Source organism: Pleurodeles waltl, chromosome 1_1, assembly GCF_031143425.1.
Source record: "Pleurodeles waltl isolate 20211129_DDA chromosome 1_1, aPleWal1.hap1.20221129, whole genome shotgun sequence".
NCBI lineage: Eukaryota > Metazoa > Chordata > Amphibia > Caudata > Salamandridae > Pleurodeles > Pleurodeles waltl.
In genome coordinates this window covers 624,635,108-624,657,428 of record NC_090436.1, presented here as the reverse complement: position 1 = coordinate 624,657,428, position 22,321 = coordinate 624,635,108, and the positions used below count along the sequence as shown (strand labels likewise).

The window sequence follows — 22,321 nt, the reverse complement described above, 5'->3', positions numbered from 1 at the left end:
GGAGCGATGGTGTCCACATGCACACATCTGTGGACACATCACATTCAGCAGTGGAGCTAATCTTGCAGGACCACACCCAAAAACTCTCCGAGCTCCTGACAGGGCTCAGTGGTCTTGAAGCCCCAGTGGAGCCTAAACTGGACTTGCTGATGATTGAGGTGGGATTTTTGAGAGAGGATCATAAGAAGCTGAAAGACAGGGTGCAGGATGCAGAAAAAGAACTAGCCACAATCTGCCCTTCTGTAACAGACCAACACCAACAAATTGAGGCACTGCAGAAGAAAGTGGAGCTTTTATATGCCAGAACAGAGGATTCCGAAGGCTGCTCAAGGAGGAATAACATTAGGGTGGTGGGCCTTCCTGAAGGGGCGGAGGGCCCAAACATGGCCCTGTACCTGGAAAGATGGCTGATGGAGGAGATGTTGGAAGGAAATATCTCCAAGTTCTTCTCTATCGAGAGGGCGCATTGGGTGCCCGGTCATCCCCCTGCACCAGTTGCACTGCCACAGCTGGTTGTGGCAAAGCTCTCTAATTTCAGGGACTGGGACAATAAAGTGCGATTGGCACATGCCATAGGGCCACTGGTGTGCAAGAACAGCACAGTCACCATCTTTCCAGGCTATACCATAGATGTCCACAGACAACGGAATGCATTATGCGATGTGAAATAGCGTCTTTGTCTTTGGACATCAAGTATGCCCTGTTGTCTCCGACAAAACTGAAAGTCATTTCTGGTGCTGAAACGCTGTTCTTAATGACACCTAAAGACGTGTGGCCTTGGCTGGAAACAAGGAAGGATCACTAACTTTAATCCCTGCTTATAAATGGAGGAGACTGGAAGACATGAAGACCCCAGCGCCGCTCTACCAGGAATACAGGAGTTATCCGGAGCAGGCCTACGAAGACCCAGACAGCACTAGGCAGAGCGGAGGTACTGGCAGCAGTGGAACAGTCCTCCCTATTAGGCGAGAAGGGCTGTTACTCTGAAGACGATGATGGGCCTCACTGCGACCACACTCAGGTGCTGCTACTTCCAGAGGAGCTGCGGGAAGGCCTGCAGGTCACCCATATGGCTCTGGATCTGTTTCAGTCTACCTGAGTACTCTACATGGTTCAAATCTTTATTTGGTATGATTTGCTACTTGAGGACTGGCGAGGGCAGGAGATGTGAAGTATAGAAGTTGCTGAGAAAGTACCACTGGAAGGGGGGATTTCTTCACTGTTCTGACAGTTGGTCTCGGGACTGTGGGTTTTACTAGTGTCTAACTTGGACCACACCCCTGTCACCGGTTGGACTTTGCAATTGTTGCTGCAGCATTAATGACACTAAGTGGCTGTGACCAATGGAGGGTTTTTTGGGGTTTAGTAAAACTGTTTTATCTTGTAATTTGTTTGACATTTTGCTTGGTCTCCATGCCGCCACGCCTGCTCCCTGATCACTGTTTAGCAGCCAGTGCTGCCCATCACACACAACTTCTATGGCCCCCAGGGACTACACTATATTTGTTCATTGTAGTAAATGACACAGGATCTACTCTTACCCCAGGAGGCACAATGTTCAGATTGCATGCCTCAAAGAAACACACCAAATAGCAGGGGAACTTGCCAGACTACGTAAGCGCTGGCAGGGCATGGTGGTGGGATTATGCTAGGGAGTACTGCTCTGGGTGGTCCCTGGGATAAACTTTGTTCTCGAGCACACATTGATGGACCTGGAGGGTTTTTATGCCATTGCCAAGGGCACATTAGATGGTGAACTCTTCACATTTGTGGCATTGTATGCTCCAAACGTGAACCAGCCTTTATTCTTTGGTTTTCTTACACCGGCTCTCCTTCATTCCCTGTTGTCCCTATTGTTCTGGTGTGGAGACTTTATAAGTACTCCTGATCCAGCATTAGACAGGTCCAGCCCCCGGGGGCCTAATCTCACATTAACACCTGACAGTACCATCAATGGGCTCTGTACATGCAGGATACTGAGGTCTGGTGCTTCTTATTCCCACTTCATTGAGAAAACTCATTTTACTCTCCCACACGTGTACTCCAAACAAGAACAGATTCAATATATGGGAGTGAGAGGCCAGAATATTTAGCCAGAACATTGTCTGACTACTACTCACTGCAGGTAACCTTACAATGGGTTAGGCTCCTTCCGGTGATCCCATTTGGCGGCTCCAGCCATGTGTGCTAACAGATACCCCATTTCCAACTCATGTGGGCAAACAGATCGAGAAATACTTCACGGAGAATGTGGGCTCTGCCATGATTGAAGGTACTGAATGAGATGCCTTTAAGGGGTGTTACGGGGATGCATGCCACCACAGTTTAGCATGAAACAGACTCTTCAGAGGGAGTTGATTGATAAGGAGGATGAATTATGGTCCCTACTGGGTAACAGACCCGGACGAGACTCACAAATTTTAAGAGGCTGGGTTACATTACAGGGAGGCCTCCCGGTACTTGTCTACTTTCGATTGTAAAGACTATATTAAACGACAACATGACTTGGGAGATAAAGATAGTGGCCTGCTAACCTGGCTACTGCATTCTTAAGGGCCCCATAACCTCACAGGGGCCATTGTGAGCTCCCAACTGGCACTCAGTAAGGAGTTTGAGACCTATTTTATGGTACTCTACTGAGAACCCATGGGTGTTAATCTGGATGTGATTCATGCATACCTACTCCCTCTGGTCATGACCTCTCTTAATCCATTACTGAAGCAGGAGTTGGATGCTCCTTTGACGCTTGAAGAAGTCAAACTGGCCATCAAACAGATAGCTCGGGGCAAAATGCCAGGCATAGCTGGCCTGCCCATAACGTTCTAGGCCACATTCCAGGCTTCTCTCGCCACCCACTTTAGAGGTATATAGGAAAGCAAGAGATTGAAGCAACCTGTCTGACAGCAAGCTGGAAGTCCTAATTACAGTTCTCCCACAACCCAGTAGGGACCCACTTGAAGTGCCCTCATATCGTCCCCTTTCCTCATTTCACCTTGATTATAAAGCGCTGAGCAAGGTCCTGGTGAATAGATTGACTTCAAGGGCCCATTCTGTGGTCCACTCAGACCAGAATAGGTTCATAGTGGGTAGGGACACGTTTTTGAATTTTCATCCGTTGTTCAGAATTATGGAGTGGGGCATTGTACCAACACACAAGGGTGGGTGGCGCACTAGACATTGAGAAGGTGTTTGACACCATGGGGTGGAATTATTTACATACTGTATTGGTGTAACTAGGGATGGGTCCTGAGTTTTGTAGATGGATAGGCTCACCTATGAACTTCTGGTGGCCAGAGTGTGAACAGGCAGGGTAATTTTGGATACCTTTTCTATTGAAAAAGACACTAGGCAGGGGTGCCCCCGTCTCTCTTGTTGTTTGCATTGGCCATGGAGCTGCTGGCTTCCATGCTATGGGAGCAAAGAGCTGTCTGGGGTTACTAATTGGTGGATCACTCTCATATAGTGTCACTGTATGCCAATGACACTTTGATATAGCTCCAGGCTGGCCCCACGCTACAGCCAGATGTTATGTGGGCATTAGACACTTTTGGCCATATCTCTGGTCTACTGATTAACTGGGGGAAATTGTGCTTATTCCCTCTGATATGGACACTGGAACCCCTAGGCCACCCCCCTGTAAGCACCCTTTAATGTGGAAATATAACACCTTCATACATCTGGGAGTCCAAATATATCATTTTGAACTGGACCTGGTGGAGGGGAACTTAGGGAAGACTGGGCTTGATCAGACAGTCACTTCCCTTCTGGACACAGCTACCTTTGTCACCAATGGAACGGGTGTCTATTGCCAAAATGTTGATTTTTCAGCAACTCTTGTATTATTTTGCTGCACTCCAGGTGATATTGAAGAAACCCTTCTTTCTTGATCTGCAACGCATATTGGTGTCACTGATTTGGGCTAATAAGAGGCACAGAGTTAAATTAGACACGTTATATGCTACCATGGAGGATGGAGGGGTGGGTGCCTCCAATTAAGAACTTTATTACGCTGCAGCACAACTTCAGTGGCCTCTCTGATGGCTACTGGATGTCTCCAATCCAGAGAGGGGACAGCATGGCTTTGACTTCAGGCCCCCCCATTATTGGAGTGGCTTCTGATCCCCACCCGATACTACAATATTCCCAGCACTTTGTTGAAAGTGGTGACATGGTGTTAGAAAAAATCTATGCATCATGGCAAACGCACAATACCTTATGCATCTAACCTCCCTGTGTGGGCACCTCCAGAATGTAGGCAACTATGGGAAATACTCTATACTTTTGTCAATCTCATGGAAGGGGGTACATTGGATCTGGGACAGTTTCTTCTATAGTCCTCATTTCAGGGAGTGGCGGGAAGCTGTGGAACTTGGATAGGGACCCTGTGCAGGTAGCTGCCCCGATGGAGCTGATGGCATCTTTGGCTATCTCTGGGAAGGCTATTTCGTACATTCATGGTGCCTTGCTAAATAATGCTGCAGGTATTGGGTTCCCAGATCACAGAGATTAGTGGGAAGGGAAGCTATCCTTGGACATTCAGGATACCACATGGCAGAGGAGTTTACACTTTGCTAGAAAGGTTTCACGAAACACCCAATTTAGGTTCACACAATTTAACTACTTGCATCATATGTACCTTTCCTCGGATAGAATTGCAAAAATGTACCCGGGTGTGCGGGCTGTGTGCCCCAGATGTAAACAGACAGATGCAGATTTTATTCACATGGTGTGGCTTTGCCCTGCATTCGTGGACTTCTGGCAGGCTGTCACCTCCTGTATATCAGATATCACTGCCTTTGTTTTACCAAGGGGCCCGGTGCTATGCATTTTCCAATCTGGGGTGGTGATGAAATGCTCTAAACAATTGAAGGGTTTTCAGGGTTTGGCTCTTGTGCTGGCACAATGATGTATTGCCATGTCCTGGAAGGCGAAAAGTGCTCCATTGATTACCACATGGCAGAATGATATGATTCGCTGGACATCTTCAGAGCTCTCGGTTTGAGCTGAGCCAGAGATGGGATGGGAGGTGTATCCTTATGAAACAGTGGTATGATTACCTGACTAAATTGCATGGGATACTTACCCCTCTAAAGCAACCTGACGAGAACCAGCCCTGACATTCACTGTTGGTACACCAGGGGTACTGTAACATGCTGCTTGAGTGTTATTGTTCTGGAAATTGGGAGACGGGTGGTGGGTGTGGGGAGAGCAGCAGGATAGTTTGTATTGCTGATCATTGGTGTTTTTTCTATTTCTCTTGTCTTTAGTTACATGATGTTGATGCTCATATTTGCATGGAGGATGTCTTTTATTCCAGTATTATATGGTGTAGAAGACTCGGCGGTACAAAGGACTCGAACCCGGTTTGTGGGTGAGAAAAATTAAAATTTGTTTAATTGGTTCCGTGTCAATCATTGAACTGTCCGTACAAATTGTCCTTATTGTGGGAGTGGCTCTTTGTAGGGTCTTCTTGATTTACTGTTCTGTTCTGTTCCTTCTCTTCGAGGTTGTGGTGAGTTCCTGGTCACGCCTTTTCCGCTTTGCCTCTTTCTCTCTCTCTCTCTCGGGGGTCCCGAAAAAACAAAAAAAACATGTACAGGACAACCGGTAAGTGGCGGTGTGTGTGGCTTGCGTTAGGTTAGTAAAAGGGAAGGAGGGTGAGTGGGTAATATAGTGAGGCCAGTGGGTTGGGGGGGGTTTCGGGTGTAGAGCTAAGCCCTCGTGAGGCTGTGAAAGGGGTTTTAGGGTTGAGTGGAGTCACCCGACTTCTGATGCTCAGCCCCGCCTAACCCGTTCCTGTGCATCATCCCCGGTGCCTCTTCTCTACCCAGCCCCTCCCTCTGGTTCCCCTTGTGGCTACTTTCCGTATACAGATGTCCCTTCAACAGGGACCGTACCTTATTAAGCCATGACCCTCATGGGTCGTGGCGGGGCTTGTCTCCTTCTCTCACGGCTCTCTGCTCCTTCGCGTCTCTCGCCTCGCTCGCGGCTCTCTCCTCCTTCGTGGCTCTCTCCTCCTTTGCGGCTCTCGCCTCGCTCGCGGCTCTCTCCTCCTTCGCGGCTCTCTCCTCCTTCGCGGCTCTCTCCTCCTTCGCGGTTCTCTCCTCCTTCGCGGCTCTCTCCTCCTTCGTTTTGACCTCCGCGACCCAGAAATCCGGTGTGGGTCGCACGTCCGGTCTCCACGCGTCTCCATGGAGATGCGTAAGGGAGTCGGACAATGTACGCGAAAGACGCCATTCAGACGCTGTCGTAGACGAGGGCGATGAGACCCGTCTACACTCCCCATCCCAAGATCGGGACTGGTAGAGGACCGTAGACTCCGGACAGCGGGAGAGAAAATCAGCAGGGCATTGGCGGGTTCCGGAAATGTGCCGGACCTGAAAGGAAAAAGGCTGGAGTTCAAGGAACCAGTGTAAAACCCTGGAATTAGTGTCCTTATGGGAGGCCAGCCAGGTCAAAGGGGCATGGTCAGTGTAGAGGACAAAAGGTCTACCCAAAAGGTAATATTGTAAACAATCAATGGCCCATTTTATGGCCAGGCATTCCTTCTCGGAAGGAGTTTGCGACAAATATACACGATAGGGTGATCATGACCCATCTCATCGGGCTGGGCTAAAACGGCGCCAAGACCGACGTTGGAAGCGTCTGTGTAGAGGTGGAAGGGTTTGGAAAAATCCGGACACCGTAAAACTTGTTCTGTCGTAAGGGAATCTCTGAGTAAGTGGAACCCCCGAATCTGAGAGGCTGAAAAAGGAGAAAGTTTGGTGGGGTACTGTTTCTTTAGAAGGTCGGTGAGGGGGGCTGTAATGGTGGAATATTGTGGTATGAACCTACGGTAGTAACCTACTAATCCTAAAAAGGAACGGAGATCTTTCTTGGTTTTGGGGATGGGTATCTGTGTAATAGCCTCAACCTTATCTTTTTGAGGACGTTGGACTCCTTTTCCAATAACGTAACCGAGATAAGCAATTTGAGTTTGTCCGAGTACACATTTCTTGGGATTGGCCGTTAAGCCGGCCCACGCTAGTGCCTGAAACACTCTTTCCAGATGTTGTAAATGTTCCGGCCAAGAATCGCTAAAGATGACAATATCATTGAGGTATGCGGCCGCAAATGCTTGGAACGGTCGTAAGAGCCAGTCCATTAGGCGTTGGAATGTAGCAGGTGCACTATGAAGGCCAAAGGGAAGAACAGTAAAATGATATAGACCGGATTGGGTTGCAAACGCTGTCTTTTCTTTATCGGCTGGGGCCAAGGGGATCTGCCAATAACCTTTCGTTAGATCAATGGTAGACATATAACGAGCTTCACCTATTTTTTCCAATACCTCATCTACACTGGGAATCGGATACGTGTTGAATAGGGATATGTCGTTTAACCTCCTGAAGTCGATACAAAACCGGATGGACCCATCCGGTTTTGGAACAAGAACGACGGGGGAACACCAAGGGCTGTTGGAGGGCTCAATAACTCTTAAGGATAAAAATGTTGTTATTTCTTCTTCGATTAAATGTTTCCTTGCCTTGGGGATCCGGTATGGCCGTAGGCGTATAGTCTGGCCCTCCGGTGTTCTAATATGGTGTTGAACCAGAGACGTCCGGCCTGGGGTCTCTGAAAAAAAGTCTGAGTACTGTTGTAACAACGTGGTTAGCTGGCTGGGACAGGGACTCATTGATACAGGGGCTTTTATGTTGTTCTGCTTTTGGCGTGGGACACAGATTAAGTTCTAACCCCGTGTTTGGTGTTATTAGGCACCCAATAGCAGGGAGGTCAGGGTTGAATTCAGGTTTTTCCCATTTCTTTAGAAGATTAATATGATAGATTTGGGTTCGTTTTGGATGGTCCTTGATTTCAATAAGATAGGTGATGGGAGAAACTGCTTTTATTACCCGGTAAGGACCTTGCCATTTGGCCAGTAGTTTATGTTCAGACGTGGGTCGCATTATTAGAACTTGGTCGTTGGGTTGGAGAACCCGTAGTTTGGTGCCCTGATCATAATATGTCTTTTGTGTTTCTTGTGCTTTTTCCAAATGGTATCGCACATCTTCCCATACTGTTTGTAGTTGTGTTTTTAACTTGTGCATGTATTCTAGAAGTGGTTTTTCTTCAGAATTCTCCCCCTTCCACATTTCTGCTGCCATGTCCAGCAAATTACGGTGTTGCCTCCCAAAAACTAGCTTGAACTGACTATGTCCAGTGGAGGACTGTTCATGCGTTCGGATAGCATACATAACCAGGGGTAGTTTTTGGTCCCAGTCTTTCCCAGAGTCATCTACTCTTTTCCGTAGTAGTGTTTTAATGGTACCGTTATATCTTTCTACTAACCCGTCTGTTTGAGGGTGGTAGACTGCGGTTTTTATTTGGGAGATCCCTAGCGTCTTGCATATTTGTTTCATAAGATCTGATACAAAGGGAGTACCTTGATCAGTGAGAATTTCTTGAGGGAAACCTATGCGGGAAAAAAACGTTATCATGGCTTGTGCGACCGATTTAGTGGTTGTGCTGGTCAGGGGAATTGCCTCAGGGTATCTGGTAGCGTAGTCTACAAGGACGAGTATATGTGTATGTCCCCTAGAGGATGGTAAAAGGGGCCCGACCAGATCCATACCCACGCGTCTAAAAGGGGTGTCTATAATAGGTAGAGGTTGCAAAGGGGCTTTCCTTAAAGTTCCTGATTCAACCAACTGACATCTAGGACATTGGGTACAATACTTTCGGATGTGTGCATAGACTCCAGGCCAATAGAAACGCCTCAATAAGTATTCTTCGGTTTTTTCTCGGCCATAATGACCTCCCCCTGGTTGATTATGGGCTAGGAACAGCACCTGAGTCTGGTAGGCCTCCGGTACTACTAATTGTTTCTTCTCTCCTGTTGCTGTGGACGTGACTCTATATAATAAGTTTTTATGGACTAAGAAGTAAAGTCCTACTTCTCCGGTAAGGTTGTCCCTAGCATTCTTCCAAGCGTGTACGAGGGTAGGGTCTTCACGCTGGCTCCTTTTAAAAGAGACGGGGCACTGTCAAGGCTGGCTACTCTCTTTTCTGGGGAACTTTCCGCTCTGTTTATGGCATACTTTCGTTTTTCTTCTCTTTTTTCTTTCCGGGTTAGTTTCCTCCTCTCTGGAGAGCCCTCAATATGGCTGTTAGCAAACGGGGCCTCCAACCACCAATCAGGGTTTGGCTTGGATTTTCTCGATTGGTCTAAGAGATCAGAGAATCTAGAATAATCAGTGCCAATGACGCATTCTTCTATTAAGTGGTCCATTATGCCTATAGGAAGGGAATCGTGATATGTTCCCCATTCTATTTTGACCACTTCCAAGGGGTAATTGGCCCTGTCTCCGTGGATACAGCATATTGTAACCCACTCCCTCGGAATCAGGCTTACGGTGTTTATCACATCCCGGCGTATCACTGACTGACTACAACCTGAGACAATCAAGGCCTCTACTGGGGTTCCATTTATCCTTATGACCTGTTTAAAATTACTATTTCCTTTCCATATAGATAACACTCTACCCCAAGTGACCCCGAGTGACCCCTATTTCCATGGGTTCCACCCCCTCATGCTTTTTGGGACATCCTCTTGCGATGTGGCCCCATTCGCCACAGTTGAAACATTGGGGTTGTTGCATGGGGTTAGGTTCACCACTTCGGGAGGGCCCAGGTTCCTCGAGGGATCGTCGGGGTGTATACTTAAGGGGACCTATGGAGGGTTTATTTAGGTTCCGGGGAGCCAGGGTCTTAACATCCACAGACCGGTGGTAAGCACAGGCCAGATCAACCGCCAGTTCGGTGTCTATCTTAGGGTGCTGTCGTATCCAGTTTCGTGTACCCCCAGGAAGGGAGTCTAGGTATTGTTCCAAGATAATGGCTTTAATGACGTCTTCGCGGTCGGACCCTAAAGGTCCCAACCACTTCAGGCCTAAGTCCTTGACTCGGAAGTAGAAGGTGCAGGGATCTTCATTCGGTCCCCATTTTACTTTCCGGAACTTCATGCGGTAATATTCGGTGTCTTGCCCCACTCTCTCTAAAATACTCTTCTTAATGTCCTTATATGGGGTCGTGCCTCCTGGATTCGCAGCCTGATATGCGGTCTGGAGGATACCTGTCGAAAGGGGGGCTATATATTGACCCCACCGATCTTCCGGCCATTGTGCTGAAGAGGCCATCCTTTCACAGTTTGTAAAAAAGGAGTCAGGGTCTTCTCCCTCCTGATATTTTTGCAATACTGAGCTGGGAACGTTCAGGTGGACCTTGCTGGCCGCAATGGTGTCGGTCAGTTTCTGTAGTGCGGTCTCGTGCACCAGCTGGTTATTAGCCATTATGGTGGCTTGGCTTTTCAAAGCTGTTTGAAGGGCCTCTCGGTCCTCCTTAGCCTCCCTTTGGTGTGCCTCCCATACCAATTGTAGGTGGCGTTGGCCCTCGGCCAATTGTTTTATCATGTCCTCTATAGTGGGTTTCTCTCCCATGGTGACACCTTTGTTTTGTACCGCCTGGGACCTATCCCACTTCTGACACCACTGTAGAAGACTCGACGGTACAAAGGACGCGAACCGGTTTGTGGGTGAAAAAAATTAAAATTTGTTTAATTGGTTCCGTGTCAATAATTGAACTGTCCGTACAAATTGTCCTTATTGTGGGAGTGGCTCTTTGTAGGGTCTTCTTGATTTACTGTTCTGTTCTGTTCCTTCTCTTCGAGGTTGTGGTGAGTTCCTGGTCACGCCTTTTCCGCTTTGCCTCTTTCTCTCTCTCTCTCGGGGGTCCCGACAAAACAAAAAAAACATGGACAGGACAACCGGTAAGTGGCGGTGTGTGTGGCTTGCGTTAGGTTAGTAAAAGGGAAGGAGGGTGAGTGGGTAATATAGTGAGGCCAGTGGGTTAGGGGGGAGTTTCGGGTGTAGAGCTAAGCCCTTGTGAGGCTGTGAAAGGGGTTTTAGGGTTGAGTGGTGTCACCCGACTTCTGATGCTCAGCCCCGCCTGACCCGTTCCCGTGCTTCGTCCCCGGTGCCTCTTCCCTACCCAGCCCCTCCCTTTGGTTCCCCTTGTGGCTACTTTCCGTATACAGCTGTCCCTTCAACAGTGACCGTACCTTATTAAGCCACGACCCTCCTGGGTCGTGGCAGGGCTTGTCTCCTTCTCTCACGGCTCTCTCCTCCTCGCTCGCAGCTCTCTCCTACTTCGCGGCTCTCTCCTCCTTCGCGGCTCTCGCCTCGCTCGCGGCTCTCTCCTCCTTCGCGGCTCTCTACTCCTTCGCGGCTCTCTCCTCCTTCGCGGTTCTCTTCTCCTTCGCGGCTCTCTCCTCCTTCGTTTTGACCTCCGCGACCCGGAAATCCGGTGTGGGTCGTACGTCTGGTCTCCACGCGTCTCCATGGAGACACGTAAGGGAGACGGACAATGTACGCGAAAGACGCCATTCAGACGCAGTCGTAGATGAGGGCGATGAGACCCGTCTACATATGGATATATTGCTGTACAGTGCATCTGGACCAGATTGGCCCATTCAAAAGTATTTCCATACCTTGCCATACACAATATGTGTTACAAATAAAACTGATAAAAACATCTGGAAAAAAGTATTTGGGAGAACAAATATTGGCAAGTGCAAGGTCAATAATCTGTATTCCAAGCACATACTGTACCTGAAGAAATTATTTTTCTGAATGAAACAATCCATTGGGCTACCTGTCTGGGATTTGAAACTATGAAAGACCTTAAAAGCCATGTATACCCACTATCCCATGATTGACTCAAGTGCAGAAAAACAGTGGCAAACATGTTCATATCATCAAATTTTTAAGTGCCTTTCAATGTGGGGCTACATAATAATGTGGTGTAATTCAAAATCTTGAAGATTTAATAGCGTACTATGCTGTTGGCATGGTTAGCCACCCATTACTGTAGTCAATCCAACTAACAAACTCACATATCCTCTGCTCAAATTAACTCATAATAATACTAAAAGTGTACTCATATTTCTCTATACTAATCCGCCACTAATTCCTCTTGGGTTCTGGAGTAGCGTGCTACTCGCCGAAAAGCGATTTGACGCCTCATCAGGGGTAGTAAGTGCTGTATAAATACTATTATAATACAATAAAATACAATGTCATAATATTCAGTAAAGAGTAAGTGAATGACCCCCCAATTGTTTCAAGGAATTTGCTTATTAAAACATTTGCATATACCACTCTAACTTTTTTAATCCATTAATAGTCCTGTAAATCAGACACAGCCCTGACAAAGAGAGAGTGTGAGTGGCAATGCGATGGGAAAAAGGGTAAGGAGATGCAAGTGTGAGTCAGAGTGCAATACACAGAGTTTCTATGCTTATATCAGTTTAACACAAGTCCATTGGACACATTGCTAATGGCAAGACACTACATACGCTACATTACTTCTTCTTAAAATAAATCTGTTCTTTAGAAAAATGGCAGAAAAAAACAATGTTTTGTAAACACTGGCAAAACACATTTTGGTCAATGTAGGGGATTAGGTAGCTGAATAAACATGGCTAAGCACTGATTTCAAAAGGTGTGGAAAACACTGCGAAAACACCACTGAAATCCTCAAAATATAAACCCTTAAAACAGGACAGCCTATTTATAATTCCTCACTGTTCTCTCATGTAGGTTTAGCCTTATGGCCTTATGATTCCAACACATGCATGTATTGTTTTCTTTTCAACACTCCCGCTCCTAAAGCTAATCACCCTGATGGCTGGTATAGCAGACAGCTACCCATAGTTGTTACTCCATATAGTGTTGATAAGCTGGGCCGAAGTTAGTGAGCGCATTCCAGTCTTCTGGCTTTGAAGGAACATTTTTCTCTAATTAAAACAACTATGAATTTTTCTGATTTCCTCCTGTGCGAAATAAACAATAGATAGCAGCAGGTATCTATGCCATTTATAATAATTGAACAAATAAATACTCAGAAAGAGAAGCTGCTGAAAGAATCTAACAGATAGGGAAAGAAAATATGTAAGCAGTAATTAGGATTATTGATAATGGCATGCACACACTCTCAAACAGAGAGTTTCCATTGAATAAAATCATGTTCTCAGTATTAGATCTAATTAAAGGAGACTTGGGGCTTTTACAACATAACCAGGCTCAGTTAGGAGCCATACCAATATTGCACCAGGCTTTACAAACTCTTTGATCAGGTTATATGCTATGGCAACCTTTAAACTAAACAACTATTATTTTTAAGCCCTACAATTTAACATTAACAGAAAAGACCATGGCCAAGAAATAATCCACCCACACTTTGTTAAGCTTTGAGCAAATGCAAGGAACCCCAGTTCCTGTTAAGAAAAATCCACATGTTGCATAGCTAATAAATGAAGTAATTTCCCTTCTGATTACAACTTTCCACTTTCATTAGTGCCAGAAATATAAATCACTGTGCTGGTATCAAAAAATGCACAATTCATATTTACTTCATTCATGGAAATGTATTTTCTCCTGCATGTGCTTATATGAATATGACCTTGTGTTTATTAGGGTTACCAGCTGTGGGAATATTCAATATCATGCCTGGTCTACTTAGTTATCAAAGTCGATCTCTTCTTAATTGATGTACTAATGTGATAATATCTTTCAATGTGATGCACTGTTTTATATTCCTTCTTCAAACATGCAAAGCTTGAAAGTATTTGTGCAAAGCTTAATAAACTTAATGTGTCATTTTATGCTGTTTTACATATGGCATTTTTATGCTGAGTTTATTAGTCAAATTATTTTAGATATAAAGTTTTACCTTTCTATTTTAACATTATGGATTTTAGTTTTCAGTTGTTCCATTTACGTTATTCATGCAAAACAGAATCCCTAGAAAGACATCATCTATAATTAATCTCCATCATACTCAAATGTACAAGCCAGGGATGTAGTAAATTCCCAAAGCAAGACTCCATTTTGAGCACATTAAGTTAGTCTGCCTGTCTTTGGCCCACATGCATAATGTCATTTTCTCAGCAGAACCTGTGGAAGTGTTAAATCATCTAAACAATGATTTTGTTAACACACAAGGCGGCAGCTCTAAGCTACAAGCTACATTTTATCTACATTTTGAGGTCTGACAGTGGATATGTAAAATAAACAAATAGTCCCAATGAAGTATTCATTCATTCTTCAGCTGATAAATGCTTCCCTCCCGAGGGAACACTCACTCCTGGCTGAAATTTGATAATCACTGCTGATCTGCTTTGAACAGGGATGCAGTGCACCGAACCTCAAGAAACACTAGGGACAAGTTATGTACTCCATGCTTTCTTAGTGTAGCTCATAGAAGTAGTTTTTATAGTGTTTTGCTGCTAGGAACATTCTAATCATGTTAGAACTGTTTGTGTCATTCTCGCTACTAGCAATCTGCATTTGGGCTGTTTCAATTATATTCTTGTTGGTAATTACTCATGTATTATACAACAGAATACAATTGTTGAAATAAACACTTTTAAATATATATTTAGTGTATTTTCCCAGTGCATTTCTTGAGTGTACTATTCTAAAGAACAAAGGGCCAGATGTAGGAAGGAAACATTTTGCGAGTCGGAAATTGCAAGTCATTGCGAATCGCAATTTCCGACTCGCAAAATGGGATCCAAGAAAAAAAAGCGACATCAATTTGCGACTCGCAAATGATGTCGCACCGCAGATTGCTAGTCCACTGTTAGCGAGGTCGCTTTTTGCGACCTCGCTAAAAGCGAACTCGCAATTTGCGAGTCGGGTGTCGCAAATTGCGACTGGCCCGCAAATTGCATGCAGGTGCAGCAAAACAGTTGGAAAAACACTTCCTGGCTCTTGCTGATGACATCAGAGCCAGGAAGTCATCAAATACACCTGGGAGGAGGGAGGACCACACCCTTTTCAAACTGCTGTGCAACTACCTGGAGAGAGGAACTGCTGCTACCATGGAAGACACAGGCAGTGCAGGAAGGAAAAGGAAACTAACATTCTCAGAAAAAGAACTTGAGGTGCTGACAGAAGAATGCTGCCAGCACCATGACCAGCTTTTTGGGAAGGCATTGAAAAGAGGAGGATCTGGCAGCATATCCAGGAGAGGATCGATGCCATTGGGGTGAGCCACCGAAGCATTGATGAAATAAAAAAAAAAGGTGGTATGACCTGCGCTCCAGGACAAAGGAGTTGGTGGCAGAGCACCTCAGGGAGGTGAGGGGCACAGGAGGAGGCCCATCCACCATCCCACCACCCACAGCCATGGAGGAATTGGTGGAGCAGACACTGGAGCCTGAGGCTGTGTCAGGAATGGGAGGATTGGACACGTCAGCGCAAGGGACATCCAAAAGTGAGTACCATGAAACATGCATGTACACCTACAAATGCTATATCCACACTCACCCAGTACACAGCAGCATGCACAACCAGACTAGCTCCATTCCAGACTAGCAACCACCAGAATGGTTCATTATGGACAATGTAGTACAGTAGTCAGCATATAGGCAAATGTTTATTATGAGGCATACAACAGATGTTATAGACTGACAGTGTGTTCCCTATGTCCCACAGGTCTCCCACAAGACACCCCCACCAGCCACACCATCCAGGGTGAAGACAGCAGGCCACAGGCAGTGCAGGAGGCTGCAGTAGCCATTACAGGGCCCAGCACGACACCACCACAGTCCCCTCCAGAAGAAGTACACGACACCTGGCCCCAGCCACACTGTGAGACAGCCAGAGCCAGCAGCACCACTGCGTCGCAGACGCAGAGTCCAAGTCCAGGCGGTTGCCCAGGAGGATATAGGGGAGGCATCCATGTCTGCAGTTGAGGCATCCCTCCTTTCTGGTCAGCACCTGCAAACAAGGCAATTAAGGATTATTTCAGGTGCAATGCAGAGAATGGAACACAATATCACACATGGCCTGGCTCATGTGAACACACAGTTCACAAGACTAAATGACAATGCCAGTGAACTTACACATTCAATCCGCCAACTGGTGACGGAACTGGTGGCTGAGAGACAAAGCGCAAGGCGCCGTGAGCGTCACCTAGTTCAAAGATTTGACCGCATGGCAGCACCCATTGGCCGTCTTGCCATGAACAGCACAGGCCTGTCAAGATGGACCGTGAGTCTGCAGTTGGAACTGGGCCACTTTGCAGGGGATGTGGTGCGGGGACTGGGCCGCATTAGTTACGCTGTGGACATCTTGGAGACCAGGCAGGTGGCAAGGGGCACGGGTGAGACCCCTCAGGACAGTGAGGAGGGGTCCACTATCAGCAGTGTATCTGCCACTGACACATGTGTACTGCAGAGTGGCAGTGCACGTCAGGGGTTAGCTGACCCACCTGGGACGAGCCATGCTGGGCAAACCAGGAGGAGGATGTAGGCACAAGCACTGCAGGACTCATGAAGCACATGCAGTTAATGTGTCCTCATTAAGGATGGACATGTGCAGCCCCTTATGGACAGTTATGTTCTTTTGCTATTAGGTTCACTAATTAAAATGTTTTGTTTGTTCCACCACACAACTGGGCTCTTTGTGTGTGACATTGGTGAGTGTGGTGTCTGTTGCCACGTATCTTCCAAAGTATTGGGTTGCAATGTGGTCCTGTCTCTGTCTGCCTTGATTTGCAATGCTTCTATCTCCAGGCTGCCGATGTGGTAGCTCTTCCTCGTCATCCTCCGAATCTGGGTCTGCAGGGGTGAGAAGTAGCCCACGTCTGGTGGCAATGTTGTGCAGTATTGCGCATGCGCCAACTATCTTGAATGCTGTTATTGGGGAATACTGGAGCGCACCTCCACTTCTGTGGAGGCATCATAATCTTGCCTTTAACAGTCCAAAGGTCCTCTCTATGACATTTCTGGTCTGCCTATGTGCACTGTTATATCGCCTCTCATTCTCATTGCTGGGTGTTAGGTATGGGGTTAGTATCCATGGTCGTAGCGCATATGCACTGTCACCTGTTTGGCAAAAATAAGCAATGTTAGCAGGGCATGGATGGTTTCTACAGTGACCTGTATGTATGGCTTCAGGGTGTCTTCAGCAATACCTAAGAGATATCCGTCTCCAAACTCCCCACGTTCTAGGCGTTGGTGTATCCCACTGTGCCTGAAAATGTAAGAGTCATGTGTACTCCCTGGCAATTTGGCTACCATGTCAGTGATGACATAATGGGCGTCACATACCACCTGGACATAATGGGCGTCACATACCACCTGGATGTTCAGTGAGTGGATACATTTCCTATTGCGGAACAGATATTCCAGATTTGCAGGAGGGCAAATTTGTATATGTGTCCTGTCCACACACCCTATTACATGGGGGAAGTTGGCAATTCTGTAGAATTCCAACTAGGTTCAGTTAATTTCTGCCTCATTCCTAGGTAGGTATATGTATCTGGACATGTGTGTAAGTATGGCATCTAGGAAACATCTGAAGAAACGTGAGAGTGCACTTTGGGATACCCCACCTGCCACTGCAATCACCCCCTGATAGCTACCCGAGGCCAAGAGGCGCAGTGAGCATAGCACTTGCACATGTGTGGGGATGGCGCTGCCACGCACAGTCTGGTGTTGAAGCTGCGGATTGAGTAGATCAATTAATTCTAATATTGCTGCACTGCTGAGTCTGTATTTGTCATATATCTCCTCCTCAGTTTGTTGGAAAAGTGTCTGCATGGTTCTGTCTATCCTCTCCTGTCTCTGGCTCCTCCTCCTCCTCTGCTGGGCGGCGTGGACTCTCCTCCTCCTTGCTATCACGTATATTTTAGCCATTTTGAGTAACCCAGATGCCTTCTGGACTTCCTTTTATACTTTGGTTCGGGTTACCACCTGCTCTGACTTAGTGGTAATTTGGGTGTGCAAAATGGCCTTTTTGCGACTAGTCGCAATTTGCGAATGGCTTTTTCATATGGTTTGCTACTCACAAATTGCGACTTCCTATTTGCGTCGCAAAATCAGGTCACAATTTTTGCGAGTTGGTAATGGCTCGCATCGCAATTTGCACTACGGAAATTGGATTTTTGCATCCCATTTCTGATTTTGCGGGGTCGCAAATTGCGATTCGGGCCATTTGCGACTCACAAAATTTTGCTACATCTGGCCCAAAATTGGGTTTGAATTATCACAGCATCCCTGATCTCAATATGGGACTGTTAGTAACCGAGAAAGCACAGACACCACACCAGCAGGTATGCTCAGTGGGGTTGTGTGGGGCTATAATAAGCTGTTCTTCCCCTTTCAATCGATGGTGCGCCGAACTCAGTTCAGACACCCCTGGGTGCAAAGGCCAAAAATTGTAGACCTAGGGCAGAGCCTTGGGTTACACAACAACTGAACTTTGATATAATATGTAAGATGGAAAAGAATAGCACAACAGCGGTAAGACATGAGGGAAAATTAAAAGGTATGTAGCTTGCTCCAATATATAATATCATAAAGTTCATAAACTGAAACAACCAAAGATTCTATAAAAACCTGTCACAGTTCTTTAAAAATTCAGGATTCCTAGAGTTGCTGAGACTGTTTCTGAACTCACTTGGTTTCAAACCTTGTCTAAAGGGACCACCCCTGACATTCCAACATTCTGTGTGGGGTATCCTGGCACTTGATCCATTTTCCTAGTGGATTTCACCACTGTAGCCCCAGGAAACAGCAAGTTGAAAGGTTTTACAATCCTCATGGGTCTAGAGAACTTTGACCATGGAGCACAGCCCAATGGAGCCTGAATGTTTACTAAATCATCCACACAAAGGGGGGCAATGTTTTAGCATGTTTTGCATCAAAATCACTCTTCCTTCTGACCTGAGTTCTATCCTCCTTCTTTCTTCACCTGCCCAAAGCCAGTGCTTAATTTGTGCTTGTTGTTTCCGGTGCTGAGCACTGGCACTTCTTTTTGAGGGCCGGCACTTATTCTTTGCCCCCAAGCATTTGCTGTGGGCAAAAGCCACATATGGGAAAGACGGAGGAAGAGAAAAACAAAAAAGCGTCACAATGGGAGAAAGCAGAAAGCTGCAAAAGTGAGCTGAAGTGGCAGGGAGCGGCTTTAAATGGAATGAAGCGGCCCGAGATGGCTTCAGGATTACGCTGCCTCAGTATTCCAATTGCAGCAGCCGCATGTTTAAGAGGAGAGCTTTGAGCACCGGCACCTTATTATTAACAAATTAAGCACTGCCCAAAGCAGATTCTCAAACACACCCTTGACAGCACATCATTCATGAAAGAGACAACTTCATGACAAGTGTCCCTCCCATTAACAATTAGAAAGGCAAATTTCCTGTTATAGAATAGGGCTACAATTGGTAACTAATCAACCTCTTCTTCAGCTTTTAATGCCAGGGAAACCTATTTGTCCTTGAAAGCTGAATGGTCTGCCTTAATAAATTTACACGTTCCAACACCCCATTCATTTTAGAATGCTAGACAGAACATTTTTGATGTACAGTTCCACCTGCTGCCAGATACGCTTTCATCTCTTTAGAGTAGAATTGGACTCTGTTGACTGACAAAAGTGACTTATGGAAACCTTCACTCTGGAAAATGCCCTCCAAGAGGTTTATGACACCCTTAAAGCTACCGCCTGCCACACACTTCACCTCGGACTACTTTGAGAACAAATCTATAGCTGCAAAAAGATACAGAGTAGAAATATCTCCATTTGGGGTGGCACCAGATCTGTAGTGACCTGTACCAATGGAAGGTCAGCAAGACATCTCCTTTGCATTGGTGGGTTGCAAGACTTTAAAACCTTTTCACTTTTACAGCTCTCTGCACAGTCTCAAACATGTCTCTCAATCATCAAATCCAAACCTGCCAGAAAACTTGTCTTATCTACTGTTTGGTTTTCACTTTTCCAAGGTAGACATTATGGCCTAAATTAATCACCTTCTCCCTCAGTCACTTACTGTGCTGGGTGGTATTTGCTCATCTTTCACACTCCAGTGCGGGTTTACTTTGGTGTGCTTCTCTTTCCTTACATTCCCATACACTCTCAGCGTGGCTAACATCCTTTTTCCAATTTCTGCCTCAATTCCTCCTCAGAATCATACCATCTGTTATAGTGCAAACACAGGCATTGTCACCAACATCATCACCCATGGCTCCCTCATCCATGGTTTCAAACTGTACTAATCTTGAGAGACAATCCGTTGATACATTCCTGCAAACTGGAATATATTCTGTTACAAAACGGAACTCTTGGAGATCTAATACCTCCCATCTGATTCTGAAAGATACAGCATTCAAGCCCTTTGACGTAAGAAATCCCTCAATCACTTATGGTCCGTCCTTATGATGACAACCATTCCCCCTACCCCGCTCACGCAACAGAACATCCTAGATTTCTTTAAACCCTACGGTATTGCAGGGCTTATTTTTCATTAAGTGAGCCATTTTTCTCAGCTCACCCCCAATGACGTAGATGCAAACACAACTGAATCTCCCCTCTTTCAGCTCTTTGAGCAAGAACTGCTCCTATATCTTTGGAACTTACAGTCTCTACAAGGACAGATGTTTGGAAAGTTTGTGCACTTTCCAAACATTTCTTAACCTTTATAAGGTCACTTTCACCCTCTGAAGCCCTGGTAAAAATGACCATTTTATAAACAGACTTCTAATGTAAAGAGCTTTCTCTGCAAGCCCTTTCACAAAACAGATAGAAAATTCCAATATGCTGAGGAAGAAAAGCAGTACCTCCTTACTTTTTGAAGAGGCTAGATTCTTTACAGTAGCCACCAGATCCTTTTTTGGATGAACCCCACCTATTGACACCTGATGTCCCAAGTACCCAATTTCACTTTGCCCAGATTTTCACTTTTCACGCCCAAAAGTAAGGTCCTTTTCAATGGACTGCTTAAAACACTTCCTCATCCTTTTGTTGTGTTCTCCCATAAACCAAGACATTGTCTTGATAATACCTCACACCCTCAATTTCAACAACTAAAGAATTCATACTCTGCTGGAAAACACAAGAATCTGAGACTAGACAAAATGGCATAAACATAACATTGTATGGTTCCGTGGGCATAATAAAGTAGGTTAGCTCCTGTTAAGCTTCATATATGTGTACCTGGTGGTGGGGGATGCCAAGCCAAGTGTGGTAAAGATCTTGTCACTCCCTAACAGTGATAACAACTTTGAGATTTTAGGGACATAGTACCTAGCCACCACCATTTCTCTGTACAAAGCCCTTAGGTGGTTGCACAAATGAACCTCCCCAAAGGCCTACTTGGCTTCCACCATCGTGGGACCCATTCACTTGCTTCCACAGAGATGATAACACTTAACTTCACCAGTTTCTTAATCTAAGAAAAAAGCTCAGGGGTCTGAGTGTGTCGCCAGGCACCCTAAAACTATGGCCCTGATTATGAGTTTGGCGGATGGGAACACCCATCCACCAAACTCCGGACAGGGTGGCCATCACTGCAGTAGCCACCTCCCTACTGGCCCCATTATGAATTTCCTGCTGGGCTGACTGGTGGAAACCAAGGTTTCCACCAGTCAGCCCAGGGGGAAAGTGGCGGCAGCATTGTTGCTGGCTCGTAATAGAGCCAGCGGCAATGCTGCCACCCTCAGGGGACACCAGCACCCTTGCAATGAGCACTGTCTGCACAGCAGACAGTGAGCACTACAAGTGTGCTGGGCAGGGTGACCCCTGCATGGCCCATGCCATGAGCAGTGCAGGGCCACCCCATAGCCCCCTGCACCTGTTCTCTGCCAGCATTTTCATGGCAGTGAAACCTCCATGAAAAGGCTGTCTGAGAACCAGGTTGTAATCATCAGGGTGGCACTGAGATCAGCGCCGTCCTGGCTGATTGCAACCTGCACCCGCGGTCAGCCTGTTGGGATCAAAGATCCCGGCAGAGATGATGGTATGTTGATGGGGCTGCCCGCCAACCTCGTAAGGTGGTGGTCTGATAGCCAAAACTGCGGCGATCCAGCAGCCACCACCATTGTGTGGAAAACGTGGATTGTTTCCAACACCAATGGGTCGGACGAAATGCCTCTCCATCTCTTCTTAATCCATCTCAACATTCCCCCTATTTCTACTTGGGAAAAATAGATAATCCGTACCAGAAAATACCAAAGGGATTTGCTGTCCTCCTCTGAAGCTGCATCTATTTCCCCTGCCTGCTCCTCTGCAGGGGAAGAAGTTTCCTGTCTGGTGTCCATCGCGTCATTCTTTGTTTCCCATTTGCCCTCACAGGGAACCTTGAAAGGAGGCTGTTATGGCATTGCACAGCTGGTCCATTCCTCTTACAGCCCCTGGGAAATCTTTCTGACAAAAATACTTATTTTGGACGGATTGAGCTGTAAGGCAGAAAAAGTGGTAACAAATTTCCCAAGTTCCTTCAAGAA

The 22,321-nt window shown here is 46.3% G+C and overlaps 1 long non-coding RNA gene across 2 annotated transcripts in view; it reads right to left on the bottom strand.

The window, feature by feature from the left end:
• Positions 1–15,492: 15,492 nt before the first annotated feature.
• LOC138283471 (uncharacterized) overlaps positions 15,493–22,321 on the bottom strand; it is a 163,305-nt gene continuing 156,476 nt past the window's right edge. For both annotated transcript variants that reach the window (XR_011201278.1, XR_011201277.1), the window contains one exon: positions 15,493–15,818. This is a non-coding gene — a long non-coding RNA (uncharacterized lncRNA). The remainder of the gene's footprint in view (positions 15,819–22,321) is intronic.